This window comes from Dipodomys merriami, unplaced genomic scaffold (assembly GCF_024711535.1).
Source record: "Dipodomys merriami isolate MVZ:Mamm:240054 unplaced genomic scaffold, mDipMer1.0.p SCAF_3, whole genome shotgun sequence".
NCBI classification, from domain to species: domain Eukaryota; kingdom Metazoa; phylum Chordata; class Mammalia; order Rodentia; family Heteromyidae; genus Dipodomys; species Dipodomys merriami.
The window spans coordinates 22,463,659-22,487,250 of record NW_027204492.1 but is presented as its reverse complement, the minus strand read 5'-3'; positions in this window follow the sequence as shown (position 1 = coordinate 22,487,250).

The window sequence follows — 23,592 nt, the reverse complement described above, 5'->3', positions numbered from 1 at the left end:
GCAACTTTATGCTTTCTTTCAAAATACATCAACATAAAACAGAAACAAAAACTTCATTTTATAGTGAAAATTATAATAATAATAATAGGTTAATATCCAGTGATACTTCTAAGCTTTTCTTTATTGATATAATTGTTGGCTCTTGTCTTCAAAACCCTATCAACAATTAAAAAATTAACTGTGAAAACAGAGGTTATACCATGGGGGAAGAACACATAAGAGAAACAAAATCTTGTATATACATATTTCTAATTTGGGAGGGGAAGGGAAATAACAAAATGCGGAAATAGGATACAGGTTAACCCATTGTAACAATGAGAGGTACAAGCCACTATGTTGAAAACCAACTTTATAACTTACATGGGGCAGGGAAGGGAGGAGTTGGGTAGGTGGGGAGGTAAGGACTGGTAGGGGAAAACAAAGGAGGAGGTAATAATGTTCGATAGGAAATGTACTCATTACCTTACTCATGTAACTGTAACTCCTCTGTACAGTACTTTTACAATAAAAAGCATATAAAAATTAACTGTGAACTTCCTAGTATTGGGTAATACCATTTTATAACCAGATTGTTCATATAATTCAATGATTTCTTATTTTCTTTCTTTTTTTTTTTTTTTTTTTTGGGTCCGGTCGTGGGGCCTGAACTCTGGGCCTGGGCGCTGTCCCTCAGCTCTTCAGCTCAAGGCTAGCGCTCTACCACTTGAGCCACAGTGCCACTTCTGGCTTTTTTCTTTTTGCTTATGTGGTGCTGAGGAATCGAACCCAGGGCCTCGAGCATGCAAGGCAAGCGCTCTACCACTGAGCCACCTTCCCAGCCGGATTTCTTATTTTCTTAATCCTATATTTGAATCAGAAAAACTGTGCTCAAAGAGTGAGCTAATTAATCAAATTTCATTAATATATAAATGAATGCTAAGTATTAAATTACTAGGTTTAAAAAGAAATGTATATTTTGACAAGAAGAATAAGTCCTATCTACTTTAATCCTCAAATGTAATTTTATAAATAGGAATTTCATTATTCAGATTAATGTTCTTTCTGGAATATTTTGCTTGGGCTATAGATCACTGCAAAAAATTGCTATCGTAGCTTATGTCTTTACATATATTTTACTGGATAAAAATATGCAAGATTATCCAAGGGAAAATTGCAAATCTTTTCACTACATAGTCTGCAAAGGAAAATAACATCAACAATATCAACAATGAATTAAATTTACATTTTTTCTTGTTTAATATCAAGAAAAAAATTAAATAGCCTAATACAAAGTTCATAATGTATAGCAAAATAGGCCTATGATCTCAGCACTTGAGAGACTAAAATAGGAGGACCAGGAATTTGAGAATAACCTGAACTAAACATTGAGTCCCTTAAATTTCTATGTTTAAGTCATCCAACCTCTAAAAGAAGAATGAAAAGAAAGAAAAATAGTTAAAAAATAAAACAGCAATACACTATTGTTTATCTGTGAAATATTTTTAAATATTTCCTAAATTCAGTTTATTTTTAGGTCAGTATCACTTCATATCTTACAAGTAAGTCATAGTCACAAGATTGGGTTGCGAATAAAAATATCTGATGCTTTTTATTGTTTCTCCAGGAATACTAGGAAAAATTGCCTGCTTAGTCATACAAGGGGAGTTTTTGTTTCGTATCATGAAAGATTCTGGAATACAGAAACAGACATTTGATAAAATCACTGTTTTCTGTGTTCCTAATTAAGAATTACAAATTGACTTTGAACTTCAAGTTATTAAGTGTTGGTATGTGTTTGTGTTTGTGTGTTTGTATTTTGAGTACCTAGGAGTAACTTTATAGGTGTGTATGTACACATCCAAGAGATTGAAGGTGTCCTCATTTTCTAAAGCCTAATGAGTGGTAGAAATTTACTTCAAGTCTCAAAAAATATTCTTATGATGAAGCCCTAACTGCACACAGTGTAATTATATTTGAAAATAGGGTTTTTGTGAGTGATAATTTTCAGTGAATTCATAAAGTAGGATCTTATTTCAATAGAACTGGTTTCTTTATAAAGAAAAGAATAAAAAGAACTTTGGTCCACTTTCTATGGTGCATAGAATGAAGGCCACTGGGAATATAGCCTGAAAACACTTGTCTACAAATCAGAAAGAGAACCTTCATCAAGACCAAATTTTCTAACATTTTGATATTAAATTTCCAAGCCTCTACAACTATTTGAAACTACACTGTTAATGGTTAAGTAATTCAATCTCTAGAATGTTACTGTGGCAGCCCAAGCTGACTAGCACAGTGGAATAGGCTGAAAGTCAATAATACCCATACACACAAGTCATTTTCAATATTGTAAGTCATGAGTGGTGTATCATATTGGTGGGTGCTTGATATATAGATAAGTTTGAAAAAGTGTTTTTGATATCCGGGGAAACAAAGGAGGAGGCTACAATGCTTGATAAGAAATGTACTCATTATCTTGCCCATGTAATTGTAACCCCTCTGTACACTATTTTCACAATAAAAAAAATTTTAAAAAAGGCAACAGAAATTCTCTTGAAATTCAAGGAGGTGCCTTTGAAATGTGGAGAGTTCAAGGAATCAAGGCCTTTACTCTGGAAAAGGAGGCTGATTTGTTGGAGGAAATTCATTGAATCATAAGTACTAGAAGGTCACTAAATCACTTTAAAGACCTAATGAAGTTGATTTTACCTTAGTAATCATCAGTGCAAAGTACAAACTGGTTCTAACATCCATCAAAGTTCTCTGCAATGACCCAGAGGTAAAGTTTTACCACAATAACACTGAAAAATATCTGGATTCCCAGTCCAGAACCCCCCTCAATGGATGAATGAATTATTAAAATGTAATACACATACACAATGAAATTTTACTAATCAATTAGAAAGAGTGATATTGTAATGAAATGAAAGACTTGGAAAGAATGATAGTAAGTGAAGTAAGTCAGACCCAGAGAAACAAAGGTTTCATCATTTCTCTCATTAGTAGTAGATAGAATGTGCCTATAAATCCATAAATAAACATGGTGGGTGATATGTAAGCAGTTCCAAAAATGAATTAACCGAATTATAACTGACACTATGGAAAGCAGAAATAGTACAATTTTTAGAAAGACTAAGTGATAGTCCAACAAAACAAGCACCAAGAAACGGGTACTTGCAAAGAGGGAAAGGGGAAAAGGGTAGAAAATGCAAGGGGAAAATGGAAGAATGCAGCCAATAATTCATTGTATATACCACAAAATTAAGAAATGTAAGGGAGGTGGCGGGCCAATGGGTTTGAGATTGTTTAAGGGGGTGACACAGTTCAATATGCATTATATCCATATATTGCTTTGTTATATGTCACATCCCTTTACAACTGCTTAAAGACAATGCATTAAAAGAACAAACATGTGAATTCCACATTGTTGGAAAATTTTGATAAAGCTCCAAATGTTTGAACTTGAATTACTGAGTCTCAGACTCAATATGTATGGCTGAAAAAATGTTTTGCTTTGCATTCATCTCTGATCCTGCTGTCCAAGGGAAAAAGGCATGTCAGGAATAATATATTGTTAATTTCTGGGAAATAATAAAGTTACCTTTAATTTGCATAAAATGATGAATACATTTTAGTCACAACTCATCTTAAGTTGGAAGTCATCTAGGTCTCAGGTGAAAAAAATGTTTCCTATCAAGAACCACTTCTAAACAAATTCTGGTTGCTGCTTAAAGTATTGGACTAAAAGAATGCTAATGCTTCAACTTGACTCAGAGGGAATAAATGCTGTGATTATAAGGGGTGTTTATAAGGGGAATGAACCCAAAATGGCATACCACAGAGAGTGGGTACTAGCTGTTTTAATATGAAAGAGAGATCTCCACACAGAAAGTATTTCCTTACATCAACCCTTGGCATTTGCTTCAGAGTTGCTGTCTAGTTCCTTTATATGAACGTTATATACTTCATGTACTACTATCTTATATAAGAATAATGAAGTTTGTTTTCTTTATTTACCAAATTCCTTTATGATCCTTCTGGATTGCTGGACATTTTCCCCTAACAGTAATGTTTAAGATTATTGTCTTCATGAAAAACAAACGTACTTTGTATCATAGATGCCACAGATTACCTATTATTTTCTGTTTGTTTTTTTTTTGCTAAGATTACCTATTTCAGATACAAAGCATATAACATGACAAAATAAATCTAACAAAGTCATAAATCCATTTACAAGGGGATTTTTAGCTGCAGTTTTCTTAAGAATTGTTTTCTAAACAGTGCTGGTGTCTCATGCCTGGAAATCTTAGTTACTCAGGATGTTGAGATCTGTGAATTACTGATCAAAGCTACACCTGGCAGGAAAGTCCATGAGACTCTGTTTATTTTATTTTATTTATTGTGAAAATACTGTACAGGGGGGTTACAATTACATGGGCAAGGTAATGAGTACATTTCTTATCAAGCACTGTTGCCTCCTCCATTATTTTCCCTTCCCATCCCTTCCCATCTCTGCCCCCCTACCCAACCAAAGTTGTAAAGTTCGTTTTTCGACATAATGACTTGTACATCTCATTGTTGCAATGGGTCCACGTGTATCCCTATTTAAACGGTTTGTTTTTGCCATTCTCCTCCACAAAATATGCCAACATCAAATACAATGAAAGCAGGTGTTACACCGTGGGGGAAGGACATAAGAAGCAACGAAGAAATTGTCTTGTAAATATGTAAGGAACAAACGCATGGGATCTATGTTTTTTTGGGCATGGCTTACTTCACTTAATATAATTTTTTCCAAGTGTTATATACAATTAACCACCAATAAAAGCCAGAAATGTAGCTGAGGCTCAAATGGTAGAGCACTAGCCTTGAGCAAAAAAATGTTTTGTTCTTTCATGCATTTGTTTCTAACTCATTTATAAGATTATTTCTTTGTTGCTTTGTATGTCCCTCCCCCACAGTATAACCCCTGCTTTCACTATATTTGATGTCGGTATAATTAGTGGAGGAGATGGGGAAAAACAAGTCGTTTAAGGATACAGGTGGACCCGTTGCAACTATGAGAAGTACAAGTTGTCATATAGAAAATGAACTTTACAACTTTGGTGGGGGGGGCATTGGGTGTGGGGGGCGGGGGGGAGGCAGGGAAGGGATGTGAAGAGTAAACAAAGGAGGAGGCTGCAATGCTTGATAAGAAATGCACTCATTATCTTGCCTATGTAATTGTAACCCCTCTGTACAGTATGTTCACAAAATATAAAAATTAAAATTAAAAAAAAAAGAATTCAGGGATTACTATGACTTTGTAGTAGGGTATGAAATTTGGTATTGATATTCCTCCAGCACTGTTCTTTCTGTTAAGGATCGTTTTTGCAATTCTGGGTCTTTTACGTTCTATATGAATTTTTGGATGGTTCTTCTATTTCCTTGAAGAATGAGGTTGGAATATTGATAGGTATAGCATTGAATTTGTAGATAGCCTTGGGAAGTATTGCCATTTTCACGATATTGATCTTTCCCATCCAGGAGCATGGGAGGTTTTGCCACTTTCTAAGTTTTGTTTTGATTTCCTTTATCAGGTTCTTAAAGTTTTCATCACAGAGGTCCTTCACTTTTTTGGTTAAGTTAATTCCTAGGTATTTTATTTTTTGGTGGGGCTATTACGAATGGAGTTGTTTTCCTGATATCAGCCACACTTTTCTCATTGTTGGCATACAGAAAAGCCATTGATTTTTGATGGTTAATTTTATACCCTGTTACTTTGCCGAAGTTTTGAATCTTCTTGAGTAATTTGGGAGTGGAGTCTGTGGGATTCTTTAAATACAAAATCTTGTCATCGGCAAAGAGGGAGAGTTTTACTTCATCTTTCCCTATTTGGATCCCTTTTATGTTTGCATCTTGTCTTATTGCTGTAGCTAGGCATTCTAATACTAAATTGAAGACAAGTGGAGAGAGTGGACATCCTTGTCTCATTCCTGAGTAAAGAGGAAATGGCTTTAGTTTTTCACCATTAAGTATAATGCTGGCTGTAGGTTTGTCATATACAAGCCTTTATTGTATTGAAGAATGTTCCCTGGATTCCTAGTTTTTCCATAACCTTCATTATAAACAGTGTTGGATCTTATCAAATGCCTTTTCTGCCTCTATTGAGATAACCATGTGGTTCTTATCCTTGCTCTTGTTTGATGTGATGAATTATATTAATTGATTTGTGTATATTGAACCAGTCTTGCATCCCTGAAATGAATCCTGTTTGATCATGGTGTATGATTTTTTGGATGAATTGTTGAAGCTGATTGGCCAAAATTTTGTTGAGAAGTTTTGCATCAATGTTTATAAAGAAATGGGTCTATAGTTCTCTTTCTTTGATGAGTCCCTGCCTGGTTTGGGGATGATGGTTATTATGGACTCATAGAATGAGTTCAGTAGTGAACTTTCTCTTTCAATTTTGTTGAAGAGTTGGAGGAGTATTGGTGTGAGCTCTGTTTTGAAGGCCTTGTAGAATTCCACTGTAAATCCATCTGGTCCTGGGCTTTTCTTAGATGGGAGGTCTCCTATTTCTGTTTCTATTTCAATGCTTTATATGGGTCGGTTAAGATGGTTTAAATCATCTTGGTTTAGTTTCGGCATGTTGAGATTGGCGAGGAAAAAGCCATAGTAATCAAAACAGCTTGGTCCTGGCACAAGAACAGACCTCAGGACCAATGGAATAGAATTGAAAACCCAGAAATGAGCCTACAGACCTATAGCCATCTAATATTCGATAAGGGAGCTAAAAAAACTAGAATGGAAAAAAGACAGCCTCTTCAGTAAATGGTGCTGGCAAATCTGGTTAATCACTTGTAGAAAACTAAAGCTAGATCCTTATATATCACCCTGCACCAGAATCAACTCCAAATGGATCAAAGACCTCAGAGTCAAAACAGACACTTTGAAAACATTACAGGATGGAATAGGAGAAACTAGGTTCCTTGGCACAGGCCGAAATTTTCTTAATAGAAACCCAGAAACACAACAAATCAAAGCAAGGTTGGCAAATGGATTTGCATGAAATTCTAGAGATTTTGCATGGCAAAGAACATAGCTAGCAAGCTCAATAGAAAGCCCACTGATTGGGAGGGAGAATATCTTCATTAGCCATACAACAGACAAGGGTCTCATATCTGAAATATACCTGGAATTCAAAAAATTAAATCCCCCAAGAACAAATCCTCAAAGAAACAACTGTCCAATAAATAAGTGGGCTAAAGACTTAAAGAGAAATTTCTCTGAAGAGAAAGAAGTATGGCCTATAAACACATGAAGAAATGCTCAACCTCTGTAGCCATAAAAGAAATGCAAATCAAAACAACCATTGATATATACCACCTCACCCAGTTAGAATGACTATTATCAAGAATTCTAATAACAACAGATGCTGAAGGGGATGTGGACAGAAGGGAACCCTACTGCATTGTTGGTGGGAGTGTAAACTTGTTCAACCACTTTGGAAAGTAGTATGGAGGTTCCTCAAAAGACTCCACATAGAGCGCCCCTATGGCCCAGCAATCCCACTTTTGGACATTAACCCAAATGATCACAAACAAGACCACAGTAAAGCTATCAGCACAACTATATTTATTGCAGCATTATTTACCATAGTTAAGATATGGAACCAACCCAGATGCCCCTCAGTAGATGAATGGATCAAGAAAATGTGGTATATATACACAATGGAATTCTGTGCCTCCATCAGAAAGAATGATATTGCCCCATTTCTTAGGAAATGGAAAGACTAGGAAAAAATTATATTAAATGAAGTAAGCCAGGCCCAAAGAAACATAGGACCCATTGTTTCCCTTATTTATATTAACTAGTATATGTGTGATACAAGCAGAGAAGTTCAGATAAGTTGATGGTAGGTAAAGTGAACCCGAAGATAAGTATTCAAATGTTTTTTTTTCTTTCATGCGATTGTTTCTAACCTATTTATAAGATTTCTTAGTTGCGTTTTATGTTCCTCCCCTATAGTTTAACCCCTGCTTTCATTGTATTTGATGTTGGTATAATTTGTGGAGGGGAAGAGCAAAAACAAACCGTTTAAATAGGGATACAGGTGGACCCATTGCAACAATGAGATGTACAAGTCGTTATGCTGAAAAACGAATTTTACAACTTTGGCTGGGTGGGGGTGAGGGAGGGGGGAGATGGGAAGGGGAAACAAAGGAGGAGGCAACAATTCTTGATAAGAAATGTTCTCATTACCTTGCCCATGTAATTGTAACCCCTCTGTATGGTATTTTCACAATAAAAAAAAGAATTCAGGGATAGAATGCAGCCTGGGATTTAAGAACAGGTCTGGCAGAAATATATGTTGTTTAATCAATTAACACTTCTTGGTGATAATTTCACTCAGTTGAAGATAGCCACTAAAGGGTTATGTACAACAAACCATTCATACTCAACCTTGTGCAGTCATACCATCCTCCCTTGTTTTTGAAATATTCTGAGCTATACTTCCATATGCATCCTTTTCCTGTCATCATCATTTCCCCATAAGATGACTAATTCAGAAACCATTTAGAGATATTATCATGAATTGTTATATTTTTCCCATGTTTGGCCTTTATAAGTAAGACCTAGTCAAGGTTATATACAATGTATACATCACTGAGTTGCCAATTTTTTTTAATTTAATTTTATTTTATTTGAGAACATACTGTACAGAGGGGTTACAATTACATTGGCAGGATAATGCATACATTTCTTACCAAGCATTGCAGCCTCCTCCTTTGTTTACCCTTCACCTCCCTTCCCAGCCTCCCCCCTCCCCCCCACCCAATCATACCCCCCTACACCCCCCACACCTACATTGTAAAGCTTGCTTTGACATGACATTTTGTAATTCTCCTTGTTGCAACAGGTCCACCTGAATCCTTAAACGACTTGTTTGTCCCCATCTCCTCCACATGTTATACTGACATCAAATAAAGTGAAAGCGGGGGTTACACTGTGGGGGAGGGACATACAAAGCAACAAAGAAATAATCTTATAAATGCGTTAGAAACACATGCATGAAAGAAACGAAAACGTTAAAATACATATTTAAGGGTTCGTTTTCCTAACATCACATTATCTGACCTTTTCCGCTTGACTCATACCTATACTAGATATTGCAAATAAGGGAAACCATGGGTCCTATGTTTCTTTGGGACTGGCTTACTTCACTTAATATAATTTTTTCCAAGCCTTTCCATTTCCTAACAAATGGGGAAATGTCATTCTTTCTGATGGAGGCATAGAATTCCATTGTGTATATATACCACATTTTCTTGATCCATTCATCTACTGAGGGGCATCTGGGTTGGTTCCATATCTTAGCTATGGTAAATAATGCTGCAATAAACATAGTTGTGCTGGTAGCTTTAGTGTGGTCTTGTTTGTATACATTTGGGTAAATGCCCAAAAGTGGGATTGCTGGATCATAGGGGAGATCTATGTGAAGTCTTTTGAGGAACCTCCATACTGCTTTCCAAAGTGGTTGAACAAGTTTACATTTCCACCAACAATGAAGTAAGGTTCCTTTCTGTCCACATCCCCTCCAGCATCTGTTGTTAGAGATCTTGATTTTTGCTGTTCTAACTGGAGTGAGGTGATATCTCAATGTTGTTTTGATTTGCATTTCTTTTATGGCTAGGGATGTTGAACATTTCTTCATGTGTCTATTGGCCATCCTTCTTTCTTCTTCAGAGAAGCTTCTCTTTAAGTCTTTCGCCCACTTATTTATTGGGCAGTTGTTTCTTTGAGGATTTGTTGTTGGGTGGTTTAATTTTTTGAGTTCCAAGTATATTTTAGATATGAGACCCTTGTCCGTTTTATGGCTAGTAAAGATCTTCTCCCAATCGGTGGGCTTTCTATTGATCTTGCTAGCTATGTCATTTGCCCTGCAGAAGCTCTGCAACCTTATGCAATCCCATTTGTCCAACCTTTCTTTGATTTGTTGTGTTTCCGGGTCTCTATTCAGAAAATTTCGGCCTGAGCCAAGGAGACCTAGGGTTTCTCCTATTCCATCCTGTAATGTTTTCAGAGTGTCTGCTTTGACTTCGAGGTCTTTGATCCATTTGGAGTTGATTCTGGTGCAGGGTGATATATAAGGATCTAGCTTTAGTTTTCTACATGTAGTTAACCAATTTTGCCAGCACCATTTACTGAAGAGGCTGTATTTCTTCCATTCTATTGTTTTAGCTTCCTTATCGAAGATTAGATGGCTATAGGTCTGTAGGTTCAGAACCACATGGTTATCTCAATAGAGGCAGAAAAAGCATTCGACAAGATCCAACACCCCTTTATGATGAAGGTTTTGGAAAAATTAGGAATCCATGGAACATTCCTCAATACAATAAAGGCTGTATATGACAAACCTACAGCCAGCATTATACTCAATGGTGAAAAACTAAAGCCATTTCCTCTTAACTCAGGAACAAGACAAGGATGCCCACTCTCTCCACTTCTCTTCACTCTAGTATTAGAATGCCTAGCTACAGAAATAAGACAAGGTGCAGACATAAAGGCGATCCAAATAGGGAAAGAAGAAATAAAACTCTCCCTCTTTGCAGATGACATGATCTTGTATTTAAAGAATCCCATAGACTCCACTCCCAAAGTACTCAAGCTGATTCAAAACTTTGGCAAAGTAGCAGGTTATAAAATTAACACCCAAAAAGCAATGGCTTTTCTGTATGCCAACAATGAGAAAAGTGTGGCTGAAATTAGGAAAGCAACTCCATTTGTAATAGCCCCACAAAGAATAAAATACCTAGGAATTAACTTAACTAAAGAAGTGAAGGACCTCTATGATGAAAACTTTAAAATCTTGAAAAAGGAAATCAACACAGAACTTAAAAAATGGCAAAACCTCCCATGCTCCTGGATTGGCAAGATTAACATCGTGAAAATGGCAATACTTCCCAAGGTTATCTACAAATTCAATGCGATACCTATCAAAATTCCACCCTCATTCTTCAAGGAAATAGAAGAGGCAATCCAAAAATTCATATGGAACAATAAAAGACCCCGAATAGCAAAAACACTTCTCAACGGAAAGAACACTGCTGGAGGAATATCAATACCAAATTTCAAACTCTACTATAAAGCCATAGTAATCAAAACAGCTTGGTATTGGCATAAGAACAGACCTCAGAACCAATGGAATAGAATTGAAAACCCAGAAATGAGTTTCCAAATTTTTATAAAGTTACTTAAATCAACAATATTTTAGAAATCCTTTCCCTACTAGGCAGAAAACTGTATAAGACAGAAATGTGGAGCCAATTTTTGATCAATACAGAAGGATAAAATCATACAGTTTTCTTGCTTTGGTTTTCTGCCTTCTTTAACATGTCCACCTTGGTAGATAAGAGTGAATGTACAAATTTATTTCTTTGCACAGATTAGACACTTGGTTCATTTAATACATTCTAGAAATAGTGTGATATATTAGTTTCATTTTATGTGGCATTTTTTCCTTTCCTTTTTTTATTGTGAAAATACCATACAGAGGGGTTACAATTACATGGGCAAGGTAATGAGTACATTTCTTATCAAGCATTGTTGTCTCCTCCTTTGTTTCCCCTTCCTATCCCTTGTCATCTCCCCCAACCCCACCCCGTCTTTCTACCCCCTTTCCCCACCCCGCCAAAGTTGTAAAGCTTGTTTTTCAACAGAAAGTCTTGTACATCTCATTGTTGCAATGGGTCTAATTGTATCCCTATTTAAACAAAAAAATTTCCCTTGCCTCCTCAAATTATACCAACATCAAATACAGTGAAAACAAGGGTTATACCATAGGGAAGGGACATACAGAGCAACAAAGAAATCATCTTATAAATATGTTATAAACAATTGCAAGAAAGAAAAAAAAAACATTTGAATCCTTATCTTGGGGTTGATTTCGCCTAACATCAACTTATCTCACCGTTTCTGCTTGTTTCAGACATATACTAGAATATTCTGAAAATTACTTTCATTATAGAGACACTTAGAAAACAACAATATAATATGCTCCTTGGCCATTATGATACTCCAATATAATATGTTATACTATATTATAATTATTAGAATATATGTATGTGTACTCATTAGAATATACATATCTATATATACTATATGCAAATATAATACATATATAGTAACAATTATAAAGTATATATATGCATATATAGAGAGAGTGCCAGGTGATAAATATTTTTTTGTAGACCATGGCAATGATTTTTGAATTTAAAACAAAGAAGGTTCTCAAAAATATTTTTTGAATAAATCGTTGTTTATAATGACCATTTTCCCTTTTTATGATAGTGTAGAGTGAAGTTACTACATTCACAATTCTTCTGTAGTCATAGAACATGAAAATATTGCAGCCATCTATTAAAATATTATACATCAAGGAGCATAATACTGATTTTATCTACCTCATTAAAATATGTATAATCAGTCTCAAAACTGAACATGTCTAATAAGATGATGTTGCTATTTAGAGAAATTTTAGCTATGCCAGAATAAGATAGATTCATGCAAGTCCTTTATAGATCACTCCAATAACATGTTAAGAATACAAGTAATGCTTCCTTTATAATTAGAAGATATACATAAACACATTGCCTATCAATGTCACTAATGAACTTTATAAAACTCTAGTGCTCATTATGAAAAAGATCTGCAAAATTCAGTACTACCACACACAAGGAAACCTGCAGTCATATTACAGAGAATCAACATATTAGTAAATCAGAGTGATACTCTCGAATCTACACATAATGATCATTAATTAGGCTTAAAATAAAAATTATATAAATTTAGAGTTTTATTTTTCCTCAAATTCATGGTTTCTGTAGTTCATATCCCAGTGTAAAATTTAGTGCTCCAGTTACATTTATGAATAAGACATGATTTTATTTATTTTTCCAGTTGTGTGTAATTTTACAAGTGCCAATCATAAGAACCAATAAAGATAAGTTATTAGTAAGATGGCCACTATCATAAGTTCAACATAAAACTGTAAGAGTGTACTATGAAAGAAATTCAATACAATTATATGAAAAAATGCATATGAAAACAGTTTTCTCTTTTGGTTTATATTTAGTTGTTACTTTCAGTGAAATCCTTTTACAACTGTAATAATTAATCAATTTATTATTTTTTTTACTTTTTAGCTTTTTTAATTGTGAAAAAAAGGGGTTACAATTACATGGGCAATGTGATGAGTACATTTCTTTTTTTATATATTGTGAAAATACTATACAGAGGGGCTACAATTACATGTGCATGATAATGAGTACATTTCTTATCAAGCCTCTTCTTTGTTTCCCCCTCCCATCCCTTCCCATCCTCCCCCCTCCCCCGCACCAAAGTTGTAAAGTTCGTTTTCCACATAACGACTTGTATATCTCATTGTTGCAATGGATCCACATGTATCCCTATTTAAATGATTTGTTTTTATCCTTCCCCTCCACAAATTATATAGACATCAAATACAGTGAAAGCAGGGATTATACTGTGTGGGAGAGAAATGCAAAGCAACAAAAAAATAATCTTATAAGTGTGTTAGAAGCAATCGCATGAAAGAAAAAAAACATTTGAATACATATTTTAGGGTTCATTTCCCTAACATCAACTTATCTGATCTTTTCTGCTTGACTCAAACATATACTAGATATTGCAAATAAGGGAAACCATGGGACCTATGTTTCTTTGGGCCTGGCTTACTTCACTTAATATAATTTTTTCCTAGTCTTTCCATTTCCTAACAAATGGAGCAATGTCATTCTTTCTGATGGAGGCATAGAATTCCATTGTGTATATATACCATATTTTCTTGATCCATTCATCTACTGAAGGGCATCTGCCCAATAAATAAGTGGGCTAAAGACTTAAAGAGAAATTTCTCTGAACAGGAAAGAAATATGGCCAATAGACATATGAAGAAATGCTCAACCTCTATAGCCATAAAAGAAATGCAAATCAAAACAACATTGGGCCACCACCTCACTCCAGTTAGAATGGCTAAAATCAAGAACTCTAATAACAGATGCTGGAGGGGAAGTGGACAGAAGGGAACCTTACTGCATTGTTGGTGGGAGTGTAAACTTGTTCAACCACTTTGGAAAGCAATATGGAGGTTCCTCAAAAGACTCCACATAGAGATCCCCTATGACCTAGAAATTCCACTTTTGGGCATTTACCCAAATGATCACAAACAAGACCATACTAAAGCTACCAGCACAACTATGTTTATTGCAGCATTATTTACCATAGCTAAGATATGGAACCAACCCAGATGCCCCTCAGTAGATGAATGAATCAAGAAAATGTGGTATATATACACAATGGAATTCTATGCCTCCCTCAGAAATCAAAGAAAGGTTGGACAAATGGGATTGCATTAAATTGCAGAGCTTCTGCATGGCAAAGGACATAGCTAGCAAGATCAATAGAAAGTCCAGGGATTGGGAGAAGATCTTCAGTAGCTATACAACGGACAAGGGTCTCATAAAAATATACCTGGAACTCAAAAAATTAAATCCCCCAACAACAAATCTTCAAAGAAACAACTTCCCAATAAATAAGTGGCCTAAAGACTTAATGAGTACATTTCTTATCAAGCATTTTTGCCTCCTCCTTTGTTTCCCCTTCCCATCACTTCCCATTCCCCCCTCCTAACCCCCTCCTCCCCCGGCCAAAGTTGTAAAATTCGTTTTTTGACATAATGACTTGTACATCTCAAAGGAGACAAGGTGCATGCTAGAGGCACTCTGTAATGTTAATAAAGGTGTTTCATTTTGACTGAAAACCAAAATGTACAATATAAACAAGCAGTATTGCTTAAAATATCGAGGTGTATTTAGCATTCAGGTTGTATAAAAAGTTAGATGTTATTGGTATGATTGTTACAATAAAATCATAATGCTGAAAAGTAGTAAATAATTTTTAGGAAGATGTTATATACTTGAGTTCTGATTTAAAAATTCACAAAAACACATATTCTACCTATCTATACATTCATAGAAAAACACATATCACACCTCACTCACCACATATTCAAATATGTATGTAGTATTGTGTACAATTATAGATATATGATATATATATGCATGATATATGTGTATATTACATACACGCAGGAATGGATAAATTAAACCAAATAATTTCATCTTCTTTATAAAATAAGAAATATTTTATATTTATGTAAACTGCAAAGTGTCTTCACCTATATAGAAAAAGATGAGAATATATGAATTTCCACCATATGATTTATATAGACATATAATTTCTAATTGATTATTTCATAGTACAAGGTCAAAATTATTGCACTTTTTATACTGACCAATCATCCTCATTATTTTCCTTTTTTTTCAAAATGCTTTACCTAATAAAAGTCAGTGCACCAGAATTTTGTTTGCATTGTATTCTTTGATACTTATTCAACCTTTATATACTTTTATCATAATTTATATTGTCTTCTAATTGCATGTGAATTTCAACAGACAGTTCATAAAAGCCCTGTGGAAAAGGAATATCTAGTTTATGTTTCTGTATAAAATAGTGATTCTATGAATGCATAATAAACATACTATTACTAGGTGTAAAGAACATATGCTTCTATAATTTATCAAAATTTATGTAAAATAATTAAGATTTTTCAAAGAAATCCACATATTGTTAATTTCCATATAAACTATAATAGAATTCAAATAACTTTTTTCATTACAAGGTTGATTATTATTTTATCAAATTTGACATGAAGTTTTTATTAGGTAGCATAATTTGTTTACCAAATGTTTGAATCATACTCAAAACCATGAGAAAATGTAATATTTTCTTGACTAAAATATTATTATATTAAGAAAATAAAAATGTTCTTCAACAGGCTTTCATAATTATATTATTTTAAAAGCACATAATTTTTGCCTCATTTGTGTGGCTTAGAACATGTTCTCTGTCATATACCTGTGCTTTAAACCTGTAATACTAGCTACTGAGGAGGCTGAAATCTGAGGCTCTGAATCCAACTAACCAGCAAAAATTCAAAAACTGAGGTGTAGTTCAATTGAAGAGTGGCAACTTTGTACAAAATATATCAAGTAAGTATTCAAGGTTAGAGTTCATGCCCTAATACTGGCACCTAAAAGGAAACAAAGTAAAATAATATCCCTCCAAGATCCATATATAGCAGAAGAACTGAACTGCACACTTATAAGCATGTTGGATAAGGAATTTATAATGATAAATATAGTTTAGGATGCAGGATGGACTGTGTAAAGTCTAATTACATACATTTTAGCTGTCAGATTTTCTTTCTATTCAGAATTGAATCTATAGTGCAAATTACTAGAATAAGAAACTAATAAAGAAAACATTTTGAGGAAATCAAAATGATCCAAGCAATTATATCTCTCTATATGCATTTACTATATTTTTTTCTTGCCCACATATCATATGTTCCTCTCAAATTGTCCTGAAAGTAGCCATGAAGGCAACAGGCAAACAAAAGTCTAATAAGTATTTACTGAAGTCTTGTAAACACTCATTATGAGATGGTTGCACCTTGGAGGTGAAAACATCTGTAAAATCAATGACATATGTCCTTGAATTATATAAAACATTCTCTCACTCCCCTGAAGTACCCTGAGATATATGAGTGCTTTTATTGTGTTAATTTCACTGTCTTATAATATTTATAGTTAAATTTCAAATTATCCCCAATTGTGAAATGATCTCCATGATTTCCAAAGGTTAAAAATATATTCTATGAAGAAATTGAAATAATTAGACATAATCTTCAAAATGATTGATCTTATCAAGTAATGATACTTCATTTGCAACTTTCATGAGTCCTCAGTTTATCATTATTGAACATATTCTCTGTAATGTGAGATACTCTCCCAGCAATTAAGTGACCAAATACAATGAGAACTATAAAACAATCAATTGAAAAAAAAGTCCAGTTGCCCTAGTTTTTTACAATGTATATTTATCATATAAATGAACTTATATGAAATAATAAATATTTTAAAAATTTGTGAGGTTTTGTTACAAATTCAAATTATAAATCTAAATTTATGTATATTGTGATGAGTACCCACTAAAGTTTTTATTTTATTTTGGTATTGATTTCCATGCCAAAAATGGGCAAAAGTGATGCTTCTTTTTAGCTCAGAACAGTAGTAACAAAAACTCAGAAAAAGTAGCTGCCTAATCACTAAAAGGAAAATAAGATATTTTGGTGAGGTAGTAGGGAAGGAACTTCTAGTTTAGTGAGAAGGAGTGGATTAAAATTCTAGAAAGAAGTGGATGTGCTCTATTTAGGAATGTGCTGTGCAATATGATAATGACAGGCCACATATGGGTATTGAACACTTTAAATGTGGTTAGTTCAAATTAAGACACGCTGTCAGAGTAGAAAGCATACTGGGCTTCAAAAGCTTAGTATGAAGGGGAATTAATGTGAAATGCCTCCTGCTAGGCACATAATAGGCTATAGTAGAGACTGCAAACTGTTTACTCACTACCCATTCTACCCCTTTGCTATAATAATAAAGCTTAGCTGGGCTCTTGAATATCCTACTAAAGATTACATTTCCTAATATTCTCTGTAGTTAAATCTTTCCATGTAGATTGAGTCTAGACAATAGGAAGAAAAGTGGAAGTAGTATATGTCACTCATCTTTCCTATCTATACCTCTTCCTGCTCTTAAGAATTCAGACAAGATGCGGGAATTGATTTGAAATATTAAATTATAAGATATAAATTGCATTTTTAGATTACTAATACAAAAGGATAGTATGAACCTGAATACTGAAAATCACAGATTTATGTCAAGCTTAGAATACTTATACAAGGATTGCTTTGTGAGATAAAGGTCAATTCTTTGACTAATAGACACTCACTTGATATCTATTTACTACCACCATAAATAGCACTGCGATTATGTCCCTGTATGGATCTATGTGAGAATATCTTAGAGTATATTATCCAGGAGAAAGATTGCTGGTTATGACTGATAAAAAAAATGAATGTGGTATATTTGTCTAAAAATGTCAGGATTTTTCTAACATAGCTACACTAATTTTCATACCTTTAAAAAGATATTTTGAAGTTAGTATAAATTGATGACACTACTGCAATCAAGAGTAATCCAATCAGAGTAATCCAAGATGGTAGACAAGAGACAAGGGAGTTTCAGAGCTCTGTCTGATCAAGCAGAGATAAAAAAACTCCAATCAGGAAATCCAGCTGGAGAGTGGCCACCAGGCAACGTTAAACAGTTAAAGCTTAGTACTATTCAAGAAACAGAACTTATATTTCAGAGAGAGGAAAAAAGGCAATAAAAAATAGCAAATCCTCAGAACCAGATCTCCAGCAGCGGATTACAGCTCCAAGGTTGGCACAGCCAGCTGCTTGGATCTGCAGTCAACACAGCCCTTTTCTTTGGTCTTCCCACTATCCATAGCTGACAGCCACACAGGACAGACCCGACAGGAGCAAGGAATAGGGTGCTGCTGCAGTTGCCTGTAACACAGGAAAATACTTCATGGGGGGAAAAAAACTTGGAAGGAGACCACAGAGACACAAGAACCGTGAGTTACATGTTCCCTCAGTTGACCAGTGAGAAGGTCGGGGTTGAACTGAGCCCCAAGCTCAGGAGTAGGCTCAGGACATAGTAAAGAGGTAAGGGAACAGAAACAAGGGAAACAATTCTGAGTCCGGAACTTAGGGACTGTAACTTATTCAGCCTGCACCAGACAAGAGAGGTTTCAGTCTTTAGGTCACTGTGTCATATTGACAGTAGAGAAGTAATCAGGACAAGGGACAAACTTTTGCACTCAGAACTCAGAGATTACACTGATCTCAGCCCATAAAAGGAAACTGAGCATTCAGTCTCTTGCTGGCCTGGGACATAGAGTGAGGATAAAGCTTCATAGAGAACACAAATGAAAAGGTCAATAAATTTTAAAAATGACAAAGAAGTCCAATTTAAAAATCCACTCAATTAAAAGAGATAAAAAGAAAGCACATATTAAAAAAACAACAAAGAAGTGGCACTGTGGCACAAGTGGTAGAGTGCTATTCTTGAGCTGAAGAGCTGAGGGCAGCCCAGGCCCAGAGTTCAAGCCCCAGGACCAACAAGAAAGAAAAAAGATAATAAAAAACAATGAAGTAATGAAGTCAATAAAAGATCATAAGAAGACTTCAATAAAGGGATAGAAACTCTGAAAAGTGATGCAACAGAAGGTTGAGAAATAAAAATAAAGTAGAAAGTCTCTCCAGCAAAATAGATGGCATGTAAGGCAGAGTCTCCAGGTTTAAAGATGGAGCAAATATGAGAGAGAGAGAGAGAGAGAGAGAGAGAGAGAGAGAGAGAGAGAGAGAGAGAGAGAGAGAGAGAGAGAGAGAGAGAGAGAGAGAGAGAGAGAGAGATTGTAGTTTAAAAATCCAACCAATTGGAAAGAATTTTAAGATCTTCAGAACTCAATCAGAAGAACTAATTTGTGACTGGTAAATATGGAGGAAGGAGAAAGGCAGAAAACTAAGGAGATAAGAAACTTACATAACAGATTTATGGCAAAAATCCCAAACATTCAAAAGCAAACGGCCATTTATGAACAGGAAGCCTTTAGAACTCCCAACAGGCTGGACTGGAAAAGAACTTCCCAAAGCCAAATGTGATCTAAATTAGTTTAAGCAGAGAACAAGGAGAGGATCCTGAAAGCTGTCATAAAGAAGAGATTGATTACCTATAAAGGAAAACTGCTCAGAATAACTGCAGATTTCTCAGATGAAAACATGAAAAGCAAAGAGAATTTGGCATGATGTATGTCAAGTATTGAATGCAAACAACTTCCAACTTAGAATACTGTATAGAGCCAAACTGTCTTTCTTAACTGAAAGGCAAATAAAAATATTTCATGAAAAACGAAAGCTAAAACAAATTATAATCACCCAACCAGTACTAGAGAAGGTATTCAAACATGTCCTACATAGAGAAAACCTGAACATGAAATAGAGAAAATAGACCCTACCAGATAAACAGATAGAAACAGTATAGTCAGAAGAAGGGTGAAAAAGTACAACAGTGGAACACACTGGTCATTGATGAACTATGCAACTCGTGGGAAGAAATGGGAGGGAGGGAATGGGAGAGAATGAGGGAACAGATGACACTGTGTGAAAGGAAATGTACTTATTACCTGCCATATGTAAGGGTAATCCCGCTGTATTAGAAAATGAATAAAATTATGATTATGAAGACTGAGAGAAGGGCTGTGTTGGGGCAGGGTGGGTGAAAATATTGAAAGGGTTGATATTGATCAAGATGCATTGTATACATAAACTGCCTTGTTAAATGGCAACTCCTTCGTACTTAAAGATAATATAAAATATAAAAAAAGAGAAAACATGTTTTTTAAAGAGTAATATACTATGCCAGGATCCAGTGACTGATGCTTGTAATCATAGCAACTCGGCAGGCTGAGAACTGAGGATTGTGGTTTAAAGTCAGACTGAGCAGGAAAGTCAGGAGACTTATCTTTAATTAACCACCAAAAAGCCAGAAGTGGATTGGTGCACCACATGGTAGTGTACAAACCTTGAGCAAAAACTCAGGGACAGCACCCAGGCCTGCAATTAAAGACCCAGGATTGGTACCTGAAAAGAGTATTACACCTATTCTTTATGATTAGGCTTCAAGAAGGAAAATGCTCCACAAGGGAAAGGATAATGTCTATATAATGTTCAAAATTGGAATCCCAGAAGGTGACAGAAATAGTATCAATGTAAATATATAGACTATTAATATAAAGTTTCATATTCATCAAAAAAAAATCACACTTTGTGGACTCTAATTTTTCCTGGGACTACATTCTTCTCAAGGCCGTCTCATTGTTTGGTACTCAGGTATCCTCTTAAGAGGGACATTTCAGATCACCCTATATAACCACTTAGTAAATATGCTTCTGCAGTTTAGTTTCATTTATTCAAGTATAAATCTATCTAAAATTTTGGGATACACATGCATACACAACATTTGGATCAAATTCCACAAGAATAAGAGCTACTTCACTTAATATAATTTTTTTCCAAGTCTTTCCATTTCCTAACAAATGGGGCAATGTCATTCTTTCTGATGGAGGCATAGAATTCCATTGTGAATATACACCACACTTTTGTGATCCATTCATCTACTGAGGGGGCATCTGGGTTGGTTCCATATCTTAGCTATAGTAAATAATGCTGCAGTAAACATAGTTGTGCTGGTAGCTTTAGTGTGGTTTTGTTTGTGATCATCTGGGTAAATGCCCCAAAGTGGGATTGCTGGGTAATAGGGGAGCTCTATGTGGAGTCTTTTGAGGAACTTCCATACTACTTTCCAAAGTGGTTGAACAAGTTTACACTCCCACCCACAACACAGTAAGGTTCCCTTTTGTCCACATCCCCTCCAGCATCTGTTGTTATTAGAGTTCTTGATTATAGCCATTCTAACTGGGTTGAGGTGGTATCTCAATGTTGTTTTGATTTGCATTTCTTTTATGGCTATAGAGGTTGAGCATTTCTTCATGTGTCTATTGGCCATCCTTCTTTCCTGTCCAGAGAAATTTCTCTTTAAGTCTTTAGCCCACTTATTTATTGGGCAGTTGTTTCTTTGAGGATTTGTTGTTGGGGGATTTAATTTTTTGAGTTCCAGGTATATTTTAGGTATGAGGCCCTCATCTGTTATATGGCTAGGGAAGATCTTCTCCCAATTGGTGGGCTTTCTACTGAGCTTGCTAGCTATGTCCTTTGCCATGCAGAAGCTTTGCAATTTCATGCAATCCCATTTGTCCAACCTTTTTTTGATTTCTTGCATTTCTGGGTTTCTATTAAGAAAATTTCGGCCTGTGGCAAGGAGACCTATGGTTTCTCCTAATCCATCTTGTAATGCAGAGTGTCTGCTTTATATTAAGTGAAATAAGCCAGGCCCAAAGAAACATAGGCCCCATGGTTTCCCTTATTTGCAATAACTAGTATATGTCTGAGACAAGCAGAAAAGGTCAGATAAATTGATGTTAGGGAAATGAACCCTAAGATATGTATTCAAATGTTTTTTTCTTTCATGCCATTGTTTCTAACATATTTATAAGATTATTTCTTTGTTGCGTTGTATGTACTTCCCCCACAGTATAACCCCTGCTCTCACTGTATTTGATGTTGGTATAATTTGTGGAGGGAAGGGAAAAAACAAATCGTTTAAATAGGGGTGCAGGTGGACCCATTGCAGCAATGCGATGTACAAGTCATTATGGCGAAAAACGAACTTTACAACTTTGGTGGGGGGGAGAGGGGGGAGGAGGATTTAGTGGGGGGGGGGCGAGGGGAGGATGGGAAAGGCTGGGAAGGGGAAACAAAGGAGGAGACAACAATGCTTGATAAGAAATGTACTCATTATTTTTACCATGTAATTGTAATCCCTCTCTGCGGTATTTTCACAATCAAAAAAAATCACAACAACAAAAAGAAGAATAAGAGCTGGATCCTAATTTCTTAGAACATATAAAACTTTATATTTAAGTATTCAATGTGTTTGCCAAATGAATAAATGAACCATGTAATCAATCAAGTAAAATAAATATGTATTAAACTACTCTATGGAGAGTAATTATTTTAGACACTATGCAAAGATAACTTTTAAACAAATTTATGCTCTCAGTCTAGTGAAGCCACAAAAGATAATTCATAAAAAAGCTAACTAATAATGTCAGGTAATTTGAGGAAAGTAATAATAGTGACTTGCAGAAACACAGGGGATGGGAAAAATATGGGTTTGATTGAGAAAATAGAAGTAGAGTTCACTGTAGCAATTAAATAGGCAAAAATGTAGGGAAATGGTAATATATATCCTCAACTCTGCATAATATCATTTAGTTTTAACAGTATTTCATATATATTTTATATACTTTAATTATCACAATTATTGCAAAATTGGCAGAAAAGACTTGAAGCTTCAAGCTGTAGTTTTAAGGAAACTGAAATTCAGATACAAACTTGGTTATGGTTAATAAGTTATACTTAGAACAGAATTCATGCTATCTAATTCTTAATTTAAGACCTTGTAGGTAGCACCAGGTATCAAAGGGCAGAACCATTACATAGTTGGAGACTTGTCTCAAAATATAATTATGAAGTTTTTCCCTGGACATATTTGGGCAACTGTAGCTGATTGTGTTTCCTTTGCCGGTCTATATTTGTGTTTTTCTAATCTCCCCATTGGAATAAGCACCTCCACAAGGAATGGGTCATGACCTCTATTTTCTTTGCAATTTCCATAAAACAGAGTACAGTTGAGAGGTGTTGATTGGACTATCTGTGCTCTAAAGCAATGTCATAAGATAGGAAAACAAGATAAATTTTAATAAAATACATCACAAATTAAATTATTTCTAGGTTAGAGTTATATTTGCATTTTATATAATTCTATCACAAGATGATTTCCAAGTGTCAGTGCATAAAGCAGTAGTATTATAGACAAGGAATGAATAAGAAACAAATTTTCCTTTATTTTAAAGTGAGAAAATTGAGGTTTCTCTTTTCAGTTTAAGAATATC